Source organism: Tamandua tetradactyla, chromosome 8 (genome assembly GCF_023851605.1).
Source record: "Tamandua tetradactyla isolate mTamTet1 chromosome 8, mTamTet1.pri, whole genome shotgun sequence".
In the NCBI taxonomy this organism is placed as follows: domain Eukaryota; kingdom Metazoa; phylum Chordata; class Mammalia; order Pilosa; family Myrmecophagidae; genus Tamandua; species Tamandua tetradactyla.
In genome coordinates this window covers 97,779,357-97,796,510 of record NC_135334.1, presented here as the reverse complement: position 1 = coordinate 97,796,510, position 17,154 = coordinate 97,779,357, and the positions used below count along the sequence as shown (strand labels likewise).

Here is a 17,154-nt window from a genome sequence, read left to right as displayed (position 1 = left end):
TTGTGTGGGATTGTTCCAAGTATTGTAGAACATTTAGTATCCATGGTACCTGGCCTTTAAATGCAAGTGGAAGTCTCCAGCCATCATAAGAATAAAAATTTCCATAATACATTTCTAAATCATCCTTGGGGGATGGTACCAAACCTAGTTGAGAACTAATAGAGCTATATCTCATTCAAATTCACAAAGCATATAGCACATTGGTGTATTGAAGACTCTTCAAATTCCTTTTTACTGTATTTTGTTCTGTTCAGAATATCCTAAATAACTTTGGACTCCCTCTCTGCTTTGTTTTTCTCTAGAACACTGAGGGTGTCCCATAGAATGCTCTTTTGGAAAATACTCCTTATCAAGAAGGTCCAAAGATAGAATAATAGAATGTGAAGACGAACAAATCATCACCTAATATCTGGTGCCCACTATTCAACCCATGAGCCAGGTATGGCCAACTTAGCCCTGGGAAGTTTAAACATTTTCTGTTTTATAAAAATGGTTATCACTCATGATCTTTTGAGCCATTGGGACCTAATCATTTTCTTCTCTGTGAGACTAACTTCCCAGGTGCCAGACTAGCTGGCTTGGATTATTGAGCCTTTTTATTTAATGCTTATAATAATTCATTGTACAGTTTCGGTTGTTCATCTTTCATTTTGTTTGCATTTTGTCATAACATGGGATCATTTCAAAATTCCTGCTAAAAGAAAAATAGGTGTGACTAAGGTATCCATATGCTCTTAAATCATGTTTGGATCATGTGCAGTTCTTATACATCAACTGTGGACCCTTTGACTTGGCTTTGTTTTCAGTCAAAAAGATTAAACTAGGTAACTACATGTACATTGATGTCAAATAATGTAGTAATCATCAAATAAAAACAGAATGCATTTTTCTGTATTCTATATCTGTATTTTGCTAAGACGAGAAACTGGCCCAAAAACTGGTCAATGGAAGAAATGTGATTTGAACACAGAAATACTGACTCCCAGGCGATATTCTTCATACTAATCTATTATGTAATCTCTTAACAGAATTGGAACTCATGATATGTGGAAAGTGAGGCATTTGGAGCAAGAGCTGGATGAAGGGAGGAAAGCAAACTTGTATGGGAGGACTAATAAACAGAAAGTCCTTAGGAAAGCACTATGTGACCACTCCAGTGCTAAAAACAAAGCCCCAAATGTTGCTTCCTATGGAATGGAGCTCGAAGGATATTAAGGAATGATGAGAAAGAAAGACAGATGGGATCAGGGGGTCTGAAGATCAGCCATAACAAACAACAGACAACTTCATTCTTAACCAGATCCAGCCTATATACTGCAGGGTGACAAAAGGCATGCATGCATTTCCAGAGGGAACAGAGTGCTTATTTTTCAGTGCTCTCTTCCTTCATATTTAACATAACCATTTGGGGTAGACATTCTGTTCCTCCCAGACTGTTCTACATAACAATATCCACAGTTTACTGCTGCCACCACCCTGATGCCAGCTGCTCCCCCAAATTCTGTGGGTCTTGTTTTAACCCTTGCTCCTACACCAAACAAACAAAAAAGACAGGGAAAAAAACCCTTCATTTCATGCCAAATGTATAAGCAGAACCAAATTTAACAACTGCAACTTTGGTTAATCACTAGCACATGGAATCTCTATTACTAAGGAGCAGTGCACACAGGTGGCAAGTTCATGTTTCTTGGGGGTAGATGGCAGACCAAATAAACCTTTGCTTTTATACAAATATGGTGTAAAAGGAGGTTTGGGTTTCTTATGTTCCTCTGATTCCTTTCTGAGTCACACTATATTTTTTCTTCTATTATTTGGTAGATAAAGTCTTTTGGATATGCACTCTATTTTTGCTCCTGTTGCAGCTGTAGCGGTGAGTTCAGAAATGAAACAGTTACTCTAAATTATACTCTTTTGGTAGCTATATTATTAATATGTACTGTTCTAATGTTTAACTGATAAGAGTTATCTCATTATAAACAATTATCATATCATACTTTTCTCAGGCCTACTTGCTCTATTTTTAATACCAAAATAACAAAAATATTACATTTTGAAAGGCGTTGAAGTAAATGGGTACAAAGGAAGCAGTATGTTTTCTGGAGAAAGTAGTATTTGGACTTTGCTTCAAAAGCATCAGTCTAAGACCCATATGCCTTGTGGAACTTGGTCATGAAATAATAATTAAAAAATAATATTGAACGAAATGAGCCAAGTATATAAAAAAGTAATAATAACTATTCACGCCTGATGATAATGAGCACCTAACACTAGGCCTCAGAATCAGTTGATAGGGAGAACTGGTAGTTGTGGCAAACTAGTAGATATGCCCTATCTAAGAGGGGCAATCACTACTTTACCATAGCCATGTCAGAATATTGGCTAACTACTGGCAGCCTTTCAAGGGAAACTTGAAATCCAGATTTCAAATATTGGCTAATAAAATTAATAAAAAACATTCTATGAATTGACATGTCAAGTAAGAATTGGCTAAATCTCACTGCTTCTTGGTCAAATAGCCTTAGTCTTAACTTCTCATCTCTCTGCCCTTCCAAACCAGAACCTTCACAGCATTCTGATGCTATTCCTTTCTCTGAAGTTGATTTTCAGTTCATTGGTATCGTAAGATCTTTACCTTCAAAATCCTTACAATTTAAGAACCAGTAGGGGGAACCCACAGTCTATGTGACTGATAATATAACTAAAGGAATAGATGAAAAAAGTATTATGCATGGACTTTTTATTTTAAAGCAATTTTGAAGACCAGCAATCAGCCCGTAGTCATATAGCCAGTAATTTAAGTTGTGGCTTACCTCAAATCCCTGCTGTTACTCAACTAATAAAATATCATTATGCTACTCACCATTTATATAATTGGAAACATCAAACGCAAACTCTTCTCTAGGATTTTGCTCAACATATGGAATGTGGCCTAAATGCTGAAAGTAGGACACAGTACCCCCTCTGGATCTCTCTGAATGGTGGCTCATTTGGATGAATGGGTAATAGGTTCTGCTGTACTCATTTTCACATAAAATGGACTGAACAACCAGCATTTTATTATTGAGCTCTCACTGTCTATGGAAGAATGTATGAGGCACCATAAATATGGAGAACGTTTATAATATTAATTCACCACTTTAAAGAAATAGGAAGTAGAAGCTAATTGTGAAAGTTTGCACACACATACATATGCAAATTGGCTAGATTAGTGTGGTGTGTTCTGTGGGGAAGACTTCAATAGGATTCCCATAGGTCAGTGCTTTCTAAGCTTAATTTTGACAGTCATATGGGTAAAATCATATTTGTAGGCATATTGGGGAAACTTAATGATTATGTTTAAAGGATGAACAGCTCAGGAGTCTGGGTAGAACTTTGACCCACTCATGACATGCCAGAGTCTATGGAACACAAGTTCGGAGGCTCTGCTACAGCAAGTAAGGGAGGGAAGAGGAAAATAGTGGCATATTTTTCATGATTTTCCTTTTAACTTTTTCTTTTTTTCTAATTTTGATATAGTGATTTCTCATGACATTTGTCAAAAAAAAAAAAAAAAAAAAAAGCCTTTTGCCATTTTCCATGACTTTGAAAATCTAGGATGAAGTTAAAGATTTGGTTTCCCAGAAAACTTTCCCCCTTTTCCAAAGTTCTAAGAATGATGCATCTTATCTCTAGACATGATGAAGTTTCTTTTCAAACAAAGGCTCATCCTCCTTTAAGAGTTAATTTTGCCTTGTTTGGCTCACTCGCTTTTGGTTGCACTATTATTTTGAGGGAAGAGGGGTCAGCAGACAGGAAAAAAGGAGAGCAAACAAGGTCATCACTGGCATTAATATTATTCCTAAATGAAAGCTTAATGAGTATCCCCTCTATATTAGCAGTTGGGTCTTTTTTTTTTTTTTAAGTACTAGGCTGCTACTATTTTGGAATATAGTAAGGTTGAATTATAATCAAACATATTGAAGTCTAATGTTATAGATATTAGTGTAAGAGTGGATTGATATCATTCATCTTTATGCAGAACAGTATTCAATGACCACAGTGTTGTACAATAGTTCTCCTTTTATCGTTTTCCTTCATAGATAATCAAGTTATATTATACCTATTAAACAGATTTGCTTTCATAATTCATACCTACACATAGCTCTCTATAAATAGAAATAGAAGTGGAAATGTGAAGAAACTTTCACCAGTTTGAGATAACAAACATACGATTTTGGATATTTGCTTTTTAACATGAGCTGCCAAAATTTTTAGTTATAGCCTATTTGGAATTTTAATTTTTTATTTTAGGAAAATCTACTCTAGTGGCTCCTACAAAGTCAGCCTGTTTGCATTCCAGAAGAAAGGTTTGCCTCATTTAATTGTCTCCTATGGACTATTCATGCTGGCTGCCTCCAAACTCCTCACTTGAGGAAGTATTACTCATCTCTCTTGGATCACCAATCGAAACAGATCTACAACAAGATTTTATAACTCCCAAGTCAAAGGAGAGAGCAGTTATTGTAGGAAGAATAAAAAAATTACGTATAAATATTGATTGCAGATAGACCAGAAAACAGTCAATAAAACCTTTCTTGAGTGAGCTGAAGGCCATCTGAGATCTCTGAATCAACAAGGAGGGAAGATGGGAAATAAGTGAGTCTCCTGCACAGCCTCTCTACTGACTAGCGTAATAATTGCCAACCTGTGTTCTGTGAGGCAAATAATGTGGATGGTTTTGTTTGTTTGCTTTCCTCCAAATGTTTTTTAAAACACAGTAGAAATTTCACATTTACATGTTAATACCCCATAGACTTAGGGCAAAATAATGACATAAAATTTAAGTTCCCTTGCTTTGGCCTGGGATTTTATCTGCTTAGTTATCTATAATATCTATTACCTGTGGCAGGTCAGAAGCCCTGATTAGCTATGGATGGCATTGATTATAGTGGTTCATAAAGAAATAAAAAATACAGGGATTTATTAGTGATGGAGAGGCTGAAAAGTCTTTCACATATAGGAAGAACAAAAACAATAGTAAATTTAGTATCACAGTTTTATTATCTCATTTTTGTATTTCAGCAGCTCCAATGAAGTGGGTAGGGCAGAAAGAAAACTGAAGACCAGAAAATCACTCTCAGTGATTTTCTAAAAGAGAAGCAGATACTACTTATCTGATCACCATCTCCACCACTTGGTAGGTACTATATCATTTTCATAGCACTGTGGTTATGTATGTGGGCTCTTGACATAGATCGATGGCTTTGAGTTCAAATCCTGATTCTAACCTGTACTGACTCTGGATTTGAGAAAGCTGCTTAACTTTATCCTCCATGCCTCAGTTTTCCGTCATCTATTAAGTGGTAATAAAATAGTATCTAGTTTGAGGGTTACTGTGATGACTTTGAATAATAGATTAGTATTAATTACAGCAGTGTCTGAAATGATAAATTTTCAATAAACATAAATTATTATTATTATTTCAAATAAGAATATTGATTTTCAAAACCCAAGGTCCACAGCTCTCATATGGTATAGCCCAGATTTAGATATAGACCTGTATAACAATTAAAGATTCTATCCAGACTCTTGTTTCACTTCAAAGGTCAGTAGTAAAGAATTTAGCCTTGCCCAAAATGAGGTTTAACCTTTGCCTAAATCTACTTGGAGGTAAACTCTAAACCTTGGAATGTCAAGCCTGATTGGAGTGTCTGTTGCCTTGGGATCTTTGGCCAACCAGATAAGCAACAGTGTGATTTGGGGTAGGGGTGGTGATGGTGGGGTGGGTGGGTGGTGTTAAGTCACAAAGACAATGTAATTTATTGTGGGGACTTTGGGTCAAGTAATATCAGCTCAACATCAGGAGAGGCTGGAGACCTAGGTCAGCCACATAGGCAGTGAGTTATGCTTATGTGTTAAATCCTTAACAAAAAGTCTAGACCCCAAGGCTTGGGTGAGCTTCACTGGTGGCAGAACTCTGCACATGTTCCCATACATTGTTGTTGGAAAATAACTTGTCCTGTGACATGAGGAGAGGGTAATGAACGCTCCATACTTCCCTGCACTCTGCCTTGTGTCCTTCTATCCTTGGATGATTTTAAGATGCAACTTTTTCCTTTACTAAACTGAAAGTAAACTTTTGAGTCCTTTTAGTGAATTATTAAACCTAAGGGTGGTCTTGGGGATTCCTGAACTTGAAATTGATATCAGACATATGGATAAACTCATCAAAAATTTTTACCAGGCTTCTATGCTTGTTCAAGTACATTATCCTTTTTAACATTTTGAGGCTTTCCTAAGGTACTCAGCACAAACTAGATACAATGGAAAACCCCAATAATAATAAAATATGATCTTTACCCTTAAAGGTATTACAATCCTTTAGATATATAAGACTAACATATGATATAGTTAGAAAATAACTTAGTGTTAAACTATTTATTGTTGAATATGTATGAAATAGAAATTCAGAGAGTAATGTCTGTTTAGTATGGACTGGGTTGTCAAGGAAGACTTCATGAATAGAACATGAGTGCGATGGGTATGGAGAGTTCAGATGGGTATATTACAGGTTGGGGGACTAAAAAGAGCAAAAGCATAGGGAATAATAAATGGTGGCTACGAGGACAGGAGAAGATGAGCCTGGGTGGGCTCCATATATGTCTTTTGGAATAAGTGGAAGAGGAAAATTAGATAAATAAATTGAAATGAAATAATAAGAGTCTTTCAACTCAGGCAGAAGGGTGTGGAATTAATGTGAAAGGGCTGTAGAAGCGTTATAGATTATTGAACATGGGATTAAACAGATTAAAGTGGCATTTCATTAAAATTAATCTGGCAAAGAAGCAATGAAACCAATTAGAAGATCATTGCAGTAATCCAGGCACCAGATGATGAGGGCTTAAAACTTCAAATTTGGTGGGGAGATGGAGAGAAAAGATATAGGAAATGATTATTTATTCAGTAGAGGGACTGAAAAAAAAAAGAGACTCAGAAAGGCGTTAGTCCTGATATAAATAAAGGAGGCCCTCAGGACAGATACGATTTATAATCTGTATGTTTGGTTTACATGAATTTTTTTTTAATCATGAATTTCATGTCCTCATATAGATTGTGGTGGTGAAGGTATGGTTATATGTTTATACCAAGGACTAATGATATTTAATTTAGGTTTGATTGTATGATATGTGAATAAAGCTTTTTTTTTTTTTTAAATGAGCAGAGATACAAATGCTGGAGAAAATGTGGAAGAAAGATTCACCTATTCACTGTTGGTAGGAAAGAAGAATGGTGGAGCTTCTCTGGAGAGCAGAGTGGTGGCTCCACAGGAGTTAAGGGTGGGGTTGCCATATGATCCTGCAACCCCATTGTTCGGTATATACTTAGAGGAACTGTGAGTGGGACCACGGATGGACATTTGCACACTGGTGTTTATGGTGGCAATGTTAGTAATTTGCAAGGGATGGATGTGGCCTAAGGGTACATTGACTGAGGAATAGAATAGGAAACTGTAGTGTATACATACAGCTGACTACTCAGCAGCTGCAAGAAGAAACGAAGTTATGAGGCGTGCAGCTAGGTAAATGAACCTTGAGAACAGTATGTTGCATGAAATGTCAGAAACAAAAAGTCAAATACTATGCCTCATTCATATGGACTAACTGTAATATACAAACTCAGAAAAATTGAAATCAAGAGTATAGATAATCAGGTTAAGGCCTATAGTGAAGGTTCATAGATTATAAGCTCTTCCAGCAGTCACATCTATTTGGAAGTTGTAACTGTTATTTCTAAATTCTAAGATGCTGAGCTATTTGTGCATAACCTGCTTATTCTCTGGACCTTTGGGCATTTGTGTGACACCTGAGACTCAGAGTTAGAGCTCTGAAGCTATGAAAGTCAGCATTACCCCATACAGAAACTGTTTTAAAAGTTGAAAAAGTGATTAGCCTTCAACTAGAGATGTGAATGAAGCTGATCTTGGTAGGACTAAGGTAAATCAGACTAAAGGGTAAAGGGTGATATTGGTGTATATTAAAACTTCAACTTTTGTGAGACCAAACAAGGAGATGTTTATTTGGTACAAAATTTTTATTTTCTGTAACACACTATCTAGTTTAACTTTTATGGTCAGTTTATTCAAGCACCATAATTACATGGAATCTTGAATAGAGAGATATCAGTGTGATGCCCTGATATGTCCCAGAGTAATGTGGGCAGAGAATTAAAAAGTATTTGCAAAGAACATTTGAGGGACTGGGAGAAAGGAGGAAATATTAAACTTCCCTACCGGGGAAGGTTATTCTTACTCATCATGTTGATAGCTCTTTTTAGTTTTTAGGGTATTAGAATAGCTAGAAGGAAATATCTGAAATTGTTGAACTGAATTCCAGAGACTTTGATTCTTGAAGATGATTGTGTAACTATATAACTTTAACAGTGTGAACATATGATTGTGAAAACCTTGTGGCTGATGCTCCCTTTATCCAGGGTATGGACAAATTAGTGAAAAAATAAGGACAAAAAATAAATCAATAATAGAGGGGGGATAAGGAGCATAAAAAATTGGGTAGAGTATAATGCTAGCAGAAATGAGAAGGAGGGGTAAGGGGTATGGGATGTATGAGGTTTTACTTTTTACTTTTTTTTGCTTTTTCTGGTGTGATGCAGATGTTCTAAAAAATGATGGTGGTGATGAATACAGAACTCTGTGATGATATTGTGAGCCACTGATTGTATACTTCGGATGGACCCTGTGGTGTGTGAAGATATCTCAATAAAAATATTTTTTAAAATCATAAGTTTCAGATAAAAAATTGGATTTCCATCTCCTCTTTAATACTTGGAAGGTCTGCTAATCCTGGCCCTGAATTTCCAAAAGGAATTGTTAGAGCTGAGTAATGGCAACTCAATTAAAATGAGTGATATGTTCCATACTTTATTGTATTCTCTATCTGTCCCTCTTCTCGTATCTGCTCTGTAAGCATTTGCATTTGTGACCCCTGCTTTAGGATGTTTGCCATTCGTGTTTGGAGTGCTGACAAAGATGAAGATGATGATGATGACTTTGATGTTGATGGTGTAGGAAATGAGTGGTTTGTAAGGCAGGTATACCTTTCTCAGTGTCCAGCTCTGCATTCTTCTTTTTGTTTTGCTACAATGTCTGAGATTTATAATGCTGATCAGATATCCTAAATATGAGAATAAGCAATAAGTAATTAAACCCATGCTAAATTTATCAAAACAATATTTGTTTGTTCTAATCCCATTTGATCCCAACCACTTTATAAGTTACTTTCCTCCTTTTCTAAGTGGAAAATGAGAACCAGTAAAAAGTAGACTGGTTCAAGGCCTAAAATTAGCAGACCACAGAGACAACAGGTGATAGAGTTGTCATATGATGCAATAATTATTTAGGAATCATTTTAAATTTATTTATGAATTCAAATATTTGACACAAATTTACTGAATATGTAAAATATGCCAGCTACTGAGTTAGATCATGTAAAACACTTAGCACATCTCCTGGCACATAGTCAAAACTCAACAATTATTTATTATTATTGTATCAAGATGAAGGTATTGAGGTGATTTTTTAAAAAGACACAGTCCAAGTCCTCTTATTCAGTATAAGGAGGAGGAAAGGGGAAGGTGTGATAAAGGCATATATGATGAGTTACTATAAGATGTAGTAAGCAAAAACATGTCAAGAATCTGGAATATTGCCTCATGCTTAAAAAACAATTATTTTTGTTTTAGTCTGAGCTGTCCTCACTCTTTGACCTTTACATTTAATATGCAAATTTTATATGTCGTCAATACAGATTCCTTAGATTTACTGTACTGGGACAATTAGTGGGGGGTGGGGAATATTTATAGATCCATTTTTTGTATGCTCCACAGATTTCTTACTATTTCAATAAAGTCCTTTCAAAATTATAGAAAGTTATAAATAAAGTTGGTATAAGGGAAGATTAAGTTCATTTTATGATTAGTCAGTTGATGATAACAGATCTGGAATACTTAAGTGACTTTCCCAAGGTCACATAACTAATTAGTGGTAGAACTGGAACTGGAATCCAAGGCTCCCTCCTGATTATTAAACCAAAGCTTTATTCAGTTAATTCATACTTCCTGTTTCTTAATAATTATTTATCAATCTTAAATTACTTATTATGCTTCAAAACATTTTTACAAAAGGAAAGGTAATGAAGGGAAATTAAGTCTCTATTGTATACTATTAGGAAAATAAAGTTTTGATAGCACTGCTCCTCTGAGGACTTTGCCATCTGAAAGGCAAGTGCAGTCTGGAATGCTAACCTGAGCATTGACTTTTGTGTTGATGGTGATGCTGACTCATCAATAACACTGAAGAACAAATTCTGGACAAGTGAAATTGCAGAGGGTCACAATTTTTAGTGCTTTGTCTTAGGTATTTATTCACAACTGAAATCAACAAGGGTGGAAAATTCCAGACAATATTTCCTCTTTATTTTCCCATAATAGGAAACTTTCAAAGACTTATCTCTCATCTTCGGTATAGGCATAAGCCGAGTTTGCCTTAGTACTGCTAGGAAAGGAGGAAAAGCCTCTAGATTATTTGACAAGACTATTGAACATGTCAGAAGGATTAGAATTACTCTGCATGTTTTCAGAGGGCAGAAATAGACTGAGTGAAAGTTACGCAGGTGCAGGTTTACTTCATAAATATGAATTGTCTTATGAACTCCCAAGCACTAGGCACAGTGCCTAGAGCATGATAAGTGCCCACTGAATATTTGTTGATTTCTTCTTCCTTTTCACCTGGGTTTATCTCTGTCTGAGCACTTTCATCCTACATTGCAATTAATTTTTTACTTTATTGTGCCTTATTTTAAAGTGCAAGCTACTTGAGGGCAGGAGTTGTATCTTTTTTCATTATTATATCCATAGACCTAGTAGCACAAAACTTGTCCACAAACTATTATTCATTAATATAGGAAGGAAGGTAGGAAATAAGATATAAAGGAAGGAAGGCAGGAAGGAAAGGAGGAAAGCAGGTATTGCACCCAAATTGTCCAACAAAGAGTAAGGTACTTTTCAAGAAAGTTTTGAAACTGAGATTGGATGACCATTTACTGGAGCTGCATAGAGTAGACTGAAATTTTGGGTGATAAAATCTGCCAGATGCCATAATCATACATTGTGCTTGAAAAAGCTGTATATGTCTTAGATTTCAATTCTTTAGAAATTCCTCTCAAAATATGGTATTTACTTGCTTCCTAAATTGTAAAGCTATTACTCAATTGTCATAACATAATTAATAAAAGCCTTGACATTGGATTTTGACATATCTTTCATAAACATGGCATTTTAATTTGAAGCAGCAATACTTCATTAGATTTGTAGTTTTTCAACAACAAGAAGAAGACATTACATTATTCCTGCTACTGAAAAAAAAAGATGCTAAATTTGGTAGAACTATTTTTAGTTATGTTAAATTGAAACAAAATCTGATCCTGACACTCTGTAATTATCCTACATTATATCTGCATTGGAAGACTTCTAGGGAAAGAGATATTCTCTAATCTGTAACAGCCATTTTAGTACACGTCTTCAACTTACTACAAGATAACATACTTTAAGGCGATGCTGAATTTCATCCTAATTTCATGTATGAAACACTTTTTCAGAAATATATAGAAATGTGAAGGTGATGGCTGTTATTGTGAAAGGGAAGGACTGAGGTTATTAGGAATAATCACCTTTTATAGGTGATCTACAGGCAATGTCATTTGTGTGTGGTTTCTTCTTCTGGCATGCTGTGTCCACTTTGGATTTGCCTGCAGTGACTCTAGCCAGTTCTGAACAAACTACATCATTATGCTCTATCAGCGGGTTTAAAATTAGTGTACATGATTCATAATGAACAATACCTCTGAGAAAGAGGAGCAGGCACTAATTCATTTGTTGTCAGTCTTTTCAACAATTAGTTGACAAGTGGCCTTTACACTTTAATTTCTTTGAATTTATGCATATATCATAATGATCTCAAGTTTAACAAAGTAAACTCTGATGGCCATTTTATTCTGACTTGGGAGAGATAGTATGGCTTGTGTTTTTACTGAGATAGGCTCTAGCTGTTCTGAAACCTGCAAATTAGAATTTCCATGGTGAAACATCACTTGTTATAGAATTAATGTTTCAGAGAATTAGGGAAATTCAGAGGGTTGCTCTGAGTAGAATTCCTCCTTTCATTGGCGTTTCCAAACAATTTGTTTCAAAAGGCTTGCCCTGTTGATGAGGTGTGTGTTCTAATTATTCACATCAAAGTAGAGATAATCAATTACATTTAGCATCCTGACTTAAAAAGGAGGTATTTTTTAAGGACATCTTTTTGGAATGTAAAAAAAAAATTCTTTGTGATTTAGGATTGGTGAAGACCCTTGCTTTTCTTGCCTGTAAGAGTAATCAGAGGCACCTTTACTATTCATTAGCCATATGCATTTCCAGTTGTTCTTAACAACTTAGTATTTATTTATATATTTCCCTTTATTTGGGGATAATCTAGAGCTTCAAAGCAAAAGAGCTCTGGGTTCCTGGCTAAATTGCTTAATGGATTTGACCCTCAATTTTTGAACTCTAAGATTGGTAGTTATATATACCTCACAGGGAGATAGTAAAGCATAGTAATTGAGTGCATGTAGCTGTGAATCAGACAAATTTCTGTCCATAATCTTAAGGTTTACCACTTTCTTAGCAATTTAATCTTGAGAATGTATAAATCTAAGTTTTCTCATCTATAAAAAGGCAGCATAATATATATTACATAGGAGTATTATGTGGATTAATGTAGTAGCGTTTGTAGAGTATTTAACACAGTGCCTGACTGAATAAATAGAAGGTATCCTTATTTTAGCACTAGCTTATTGTCAGTTAGATAACGTACAGTACCGGGCACTTAGTAAGTATTTGACAAATAACTCCTTTTCATTCTCTAGAACAAGTTTACCACTTTAAATTCAGATTTTATTTTATCAAAAGCTAAATATATCCAAAGTAAGTTCAGCATCTCATATATTTTTCTTGCTCTTTATCTTTTCCTTTCTCTCGTCTTCTCTTTCTCTAATCATATTTGAACAACTGCCTCTGGGGATATCCACAAATATTATTTTAGGTGTTTATAGATTCACAACATTTGGCCTTATCCATATGAAGCATTTTTACCAATTTTTGTGTATATATATTACTGTACATTGCAGATGTTCTTTAAAAAATCACACCTGGATAGCTAGTCACATACTGAGCCTTGAGTATGAAGGAAAAATACCCCTGAGCTATCACTTGTATAGTAATATAAGGAAAATGTCATGGAAGTGGGCAAGACTCAAGAGGAAAGACATTTTCACTTAGGATTCCAGGCAAAGTGGGTGCCATTTAGGAGTTTAAAAGTGCACATCATTAAATACTACAGACATGTATATATTGGGAATACAAAGCAGAAAGTATGATCATGTGATAGAGAGAGTGGCAGTTCCATAAAACTATCTCTGGCCTGCCAGAAAAAATCAGAGAGCCAAAATCGTAAGAGTTACCTTCGATGGAAATCAGTTTTCAACATCATAGCTAGTAAAAAATTAAGCAAGTGTGTAATCAAAGACTGAGAACTTCAGATGAATCATTACTATAGCTGTGAAAGAAGGAAAGCTCAACTGACTGCCTGGGGGCCAGGCTTCGTATTGGATATAAGTATTTCAATTCTTCAAACATGCCAAACTCTTTCTTTTAATGGAAGTTTATAGTGACTTCCCATTTCATAGGTTTTAGACTTTGAGTAGTTTCCTTACTTGCTGTAAAAATAGCAAAATAGCAACTATATAATATGCATTGCATATTTTGGAATCCAAATTAAAGAACCCTTGCAGATATTGTTAGAAACAGATAAATGCTTGACACAACAAAATTCTGATGCCTGTCTAATAAATATATTTTTACATGTTTAAATTTATTGAAATCAAATGAATGAATTTTGAAAGAAAGCAATGTTCCTTATGCAATTGTCAAATTTGCAAATACTTTTCAAAAGATGGCTATTCTGAGGTTAATACTATAGCTATTCTCATATATTGCTATAGGAAACATACATGAGAAAAACACTTCTGGAATGTCATTCAGTTTTCTGTGTCTAGGTGATTAAAATAACTTATATTTTCTGAGGTAATGATGTCATTTTTAGGAATCTAAATTGAGGAAATAATCAGAGATGTGAACAATCATTTATCTATTAAAGGATATTTATTACATTACTTACAATGCCCAAATTAGAAACAATATAAATTACAACATTTAGAGCTTGGTTAGACAAAGGATAATATATGTATAGGATGTGATATCATAAAAACATTTAAAATATGATATAGATTTGGATTTTCAATGGGTGTAATCATTATAATATGAAAAGGAGAAGTTAGTAGATACAATGTTATAATTTTTTCATATGTAAATATATATGTATATAGCATGAATATATGTGGTATATCAATATGTATCATTTATTTTATTTATGTTGAATACTGAGGACAATAAATGAAAATACTAAGAGTGGCTTTCTTGGGTTGGAGGGATTATAGGAAACTTATCTTTTCTTTTTGAATTTTTGTATTTTTTACAAGCAGAATGTATTAACTTAAAATATTAGGAAGCAAAGATTCTTTGAAAAAGAGAGAGAGCAGGAGCAATTCTAGTGACAGTGGACACTAAAGGTCATCGGTATACCTTCAGCATTCATATTTATTTACACTGATTTCCTATCTTGGAACTCTAGATCTTGCACATGTTTAACTTTGAGAACAGAGATGTAGAGCCTCCTTGAAGGAATGACTGCGCATGATTTTCTGTAATCTGAGAGCAAGAAGAGCTGGGATTAAACAGCAAAGACTTGGGTGGGTTGTAGGAATTGTGCCTGGAGTAGCAGCCTGCTAATGTCCTGGGTAATTGCGTCACTTCTGCTGGTTTTAATGTTTTTTGTTTGTTTTTTTAAATAGAGAAGTTCTAGGTTTACAGAACAACCGCGCATAAAATGCAGATTCCCATAAGCCACCCTATTATTAACACCTTGGATTGATGTGGTACATTTGTTAAAATTGATGAAAGCACATTTTTATAATTATACTGTTAACTACATTCAATGGTTTAACTTAGCATTCACTATTTGGGGCAGTTTCATAGATTTTTTAAAAAATTATATGAGCTAACATTTCCCCTTTTAACATTCAGGTATATATTTCAGTGCTGTTAATTATATTCACAGTGTTGTGCTACCATTACCATCATCCATTCCCAAAACATTGTCCTTGTTCCAAACAGGAATTTTGTACATTTTAAGCCTTAACTCCCTCTGTCCTATCTCTTCCCTGTCTCCTGGTAAATTATATTCTAGATACTGGTTCTGTGAGTTTGCTTATTCTAATTATTTCATGAGATCATACAGTATTTGTGCTTTTGTGTCTGGTTTATTTCATTCAACATAATATCTTCAGTGCTTATCCTAGTTGTTGTATGTATCAGAATTTCATTCCTTTTTATGTCTGAATAATATTCCATTGTATGTATGCATCACATTTTGTTTATCCATTCATCAGTTGATGGACACTTGCATTGCTTTCTTGTTTTGGCAGTTGTGGATAATGCCACTATGACCATCGGTGTGGAAATATTTGTTTGAGCACCTGCTTTCACTTCTTTTGGGTATTTATCTAGAAGTGGGATTGGCAAGTCATATGATAATTCTATACTTAACATTCACAGGAACTGCAAAACTGTCTTCCATAGAATGCACCATTTCATGTTGCCACTAGCAATGAATGATTGTTCTTTCTCTACATCTTCTCCAACACTTGTAATTTTCTATCTTTTTAATAGTAGTTATTCTAGTGTGTGTGAAATGGTGTCTCATTGTAGTTTGATTTGGATTTCCCTTATGGCTAATGATGTTGGGCCTTTTTCTTGTGCTTTTTGACTATTTGTATCTCTTCTTTCAAGTCATTTGCCCATTTATGTTTTGTTATGCTCTATGGCAGGGGTCACATTTCATTCTTTTTCCATGTGAGTGTCCAGTTATTGCAGCACCACTTGTTGAATTTTTGTTTGCTTCTTTGCTTGGCTTGTTTGTTTGGGGGAAGTTCATGGGCCAGGAATCGAACCTGGGTCTCCACATGGCAGATGAGAATTCTTCCACTGAATTACCCTTGCACCCCCCACTTTGTCCATGTTTAATTGGGTTGTTTATCTTTTGTTGTTAATTGAAGGGTTTCTTTATATCTTCTGGATATTAAACCTTTATGAGGAATGTGGTTTCCAAATATTTTCTCCCATTGAGTAGGTTGTATTTTCACTTCTGTGATAAAGTCTTTTTGAGGCACAAGATTTTAATTATAATGAAGTTCCATTTATCTGTTTTTTTTCTTTTTTTCCTTGTAATTCATATGTAAAGTCTAAGAAACCATTGCCTCCCTACCACAAAATCCTGAAAATGCTTCCCTACGTTGTACTCTAGAAGTTTGATAGTTCTGGCTCTTATCTTTAAGTCTTTGATCCATTTTGTGATTTTTGTATGAGGTATGAAGTAGGGGTCATCCTTCATTCTTTTGCAGATGAAAATACAATTTTCTCAGCACCATTTATTGAGGAGACTATTCTTTCCCAATTGAGTCTTCTTTGCCCCCTTCTCAAAAATCATTTGACCATAAAGATAAGCGTTGATTCCTTAGTTCTCAATTTGATTCCACTGATGTATGTGACTTTCCCTGTGCCAGTTCCATTTTGCTTTGATTACTGGGGCTTTGTAATAAGTTTTAATATCTGTAAGTGTGAGCCCTCCAAATTCATTCTTGTTTTTCAAGATGAATCAGGGATGCTTACACTTCCAAGTAAATTTGGTGATTGGCTTTTCCATTTCTACAAAGAATGCTTTTGGAATTTTAATTTGAATTACATTGAATCTATAAATCACTTTGGGTCAAATTAACATCTTAACATTATTTAGTTTTCCCATCCATAAACACAGAATGTACCTCCATTTATCTAGGTCTTCTTTGATTTATTTTAGCTATGTTTTAAGTTTTCTATATATAAGTCCTTTATATCCTTGGTTAAATTTATTCCTAGATATTTAATTCTTTCAATTGCTATTGTAAA

The 17,154-nt window shown here is 34.8% G+C and overlaps 1 long non-coding RNA gene across 4 annotated transcripts in view; it reads left to right on the top strand.

Moving 5' to 3' along the window:
* LOC143644784 (uncharacterized) overlaps positions 1 to 17,154 on the top strand; it is a 136,670-nt gene that overhangs the window by 50,628 nt on the left and 68,888 nt on the right. For 2 of the 4 annotated variants that reach the window (XR_013156869.1, XR_013156870.1), the window contains exons 5-6: positions 303 to 439; positions 5,062 to 5,176. This is a non-coding gene — a long non-coding RNA (uncharacterized LOC143644784). Of the gene's footprint in view, positions 1 to 302; positions 440 to 1,028; positions 1,890 to 5,061; positions 5,335 to 17,154 lie in introns of those variants that run through there. The other 2 variants (XR_013156867.1, XR_013156868.1) reach the window with 2 other exon arrangements.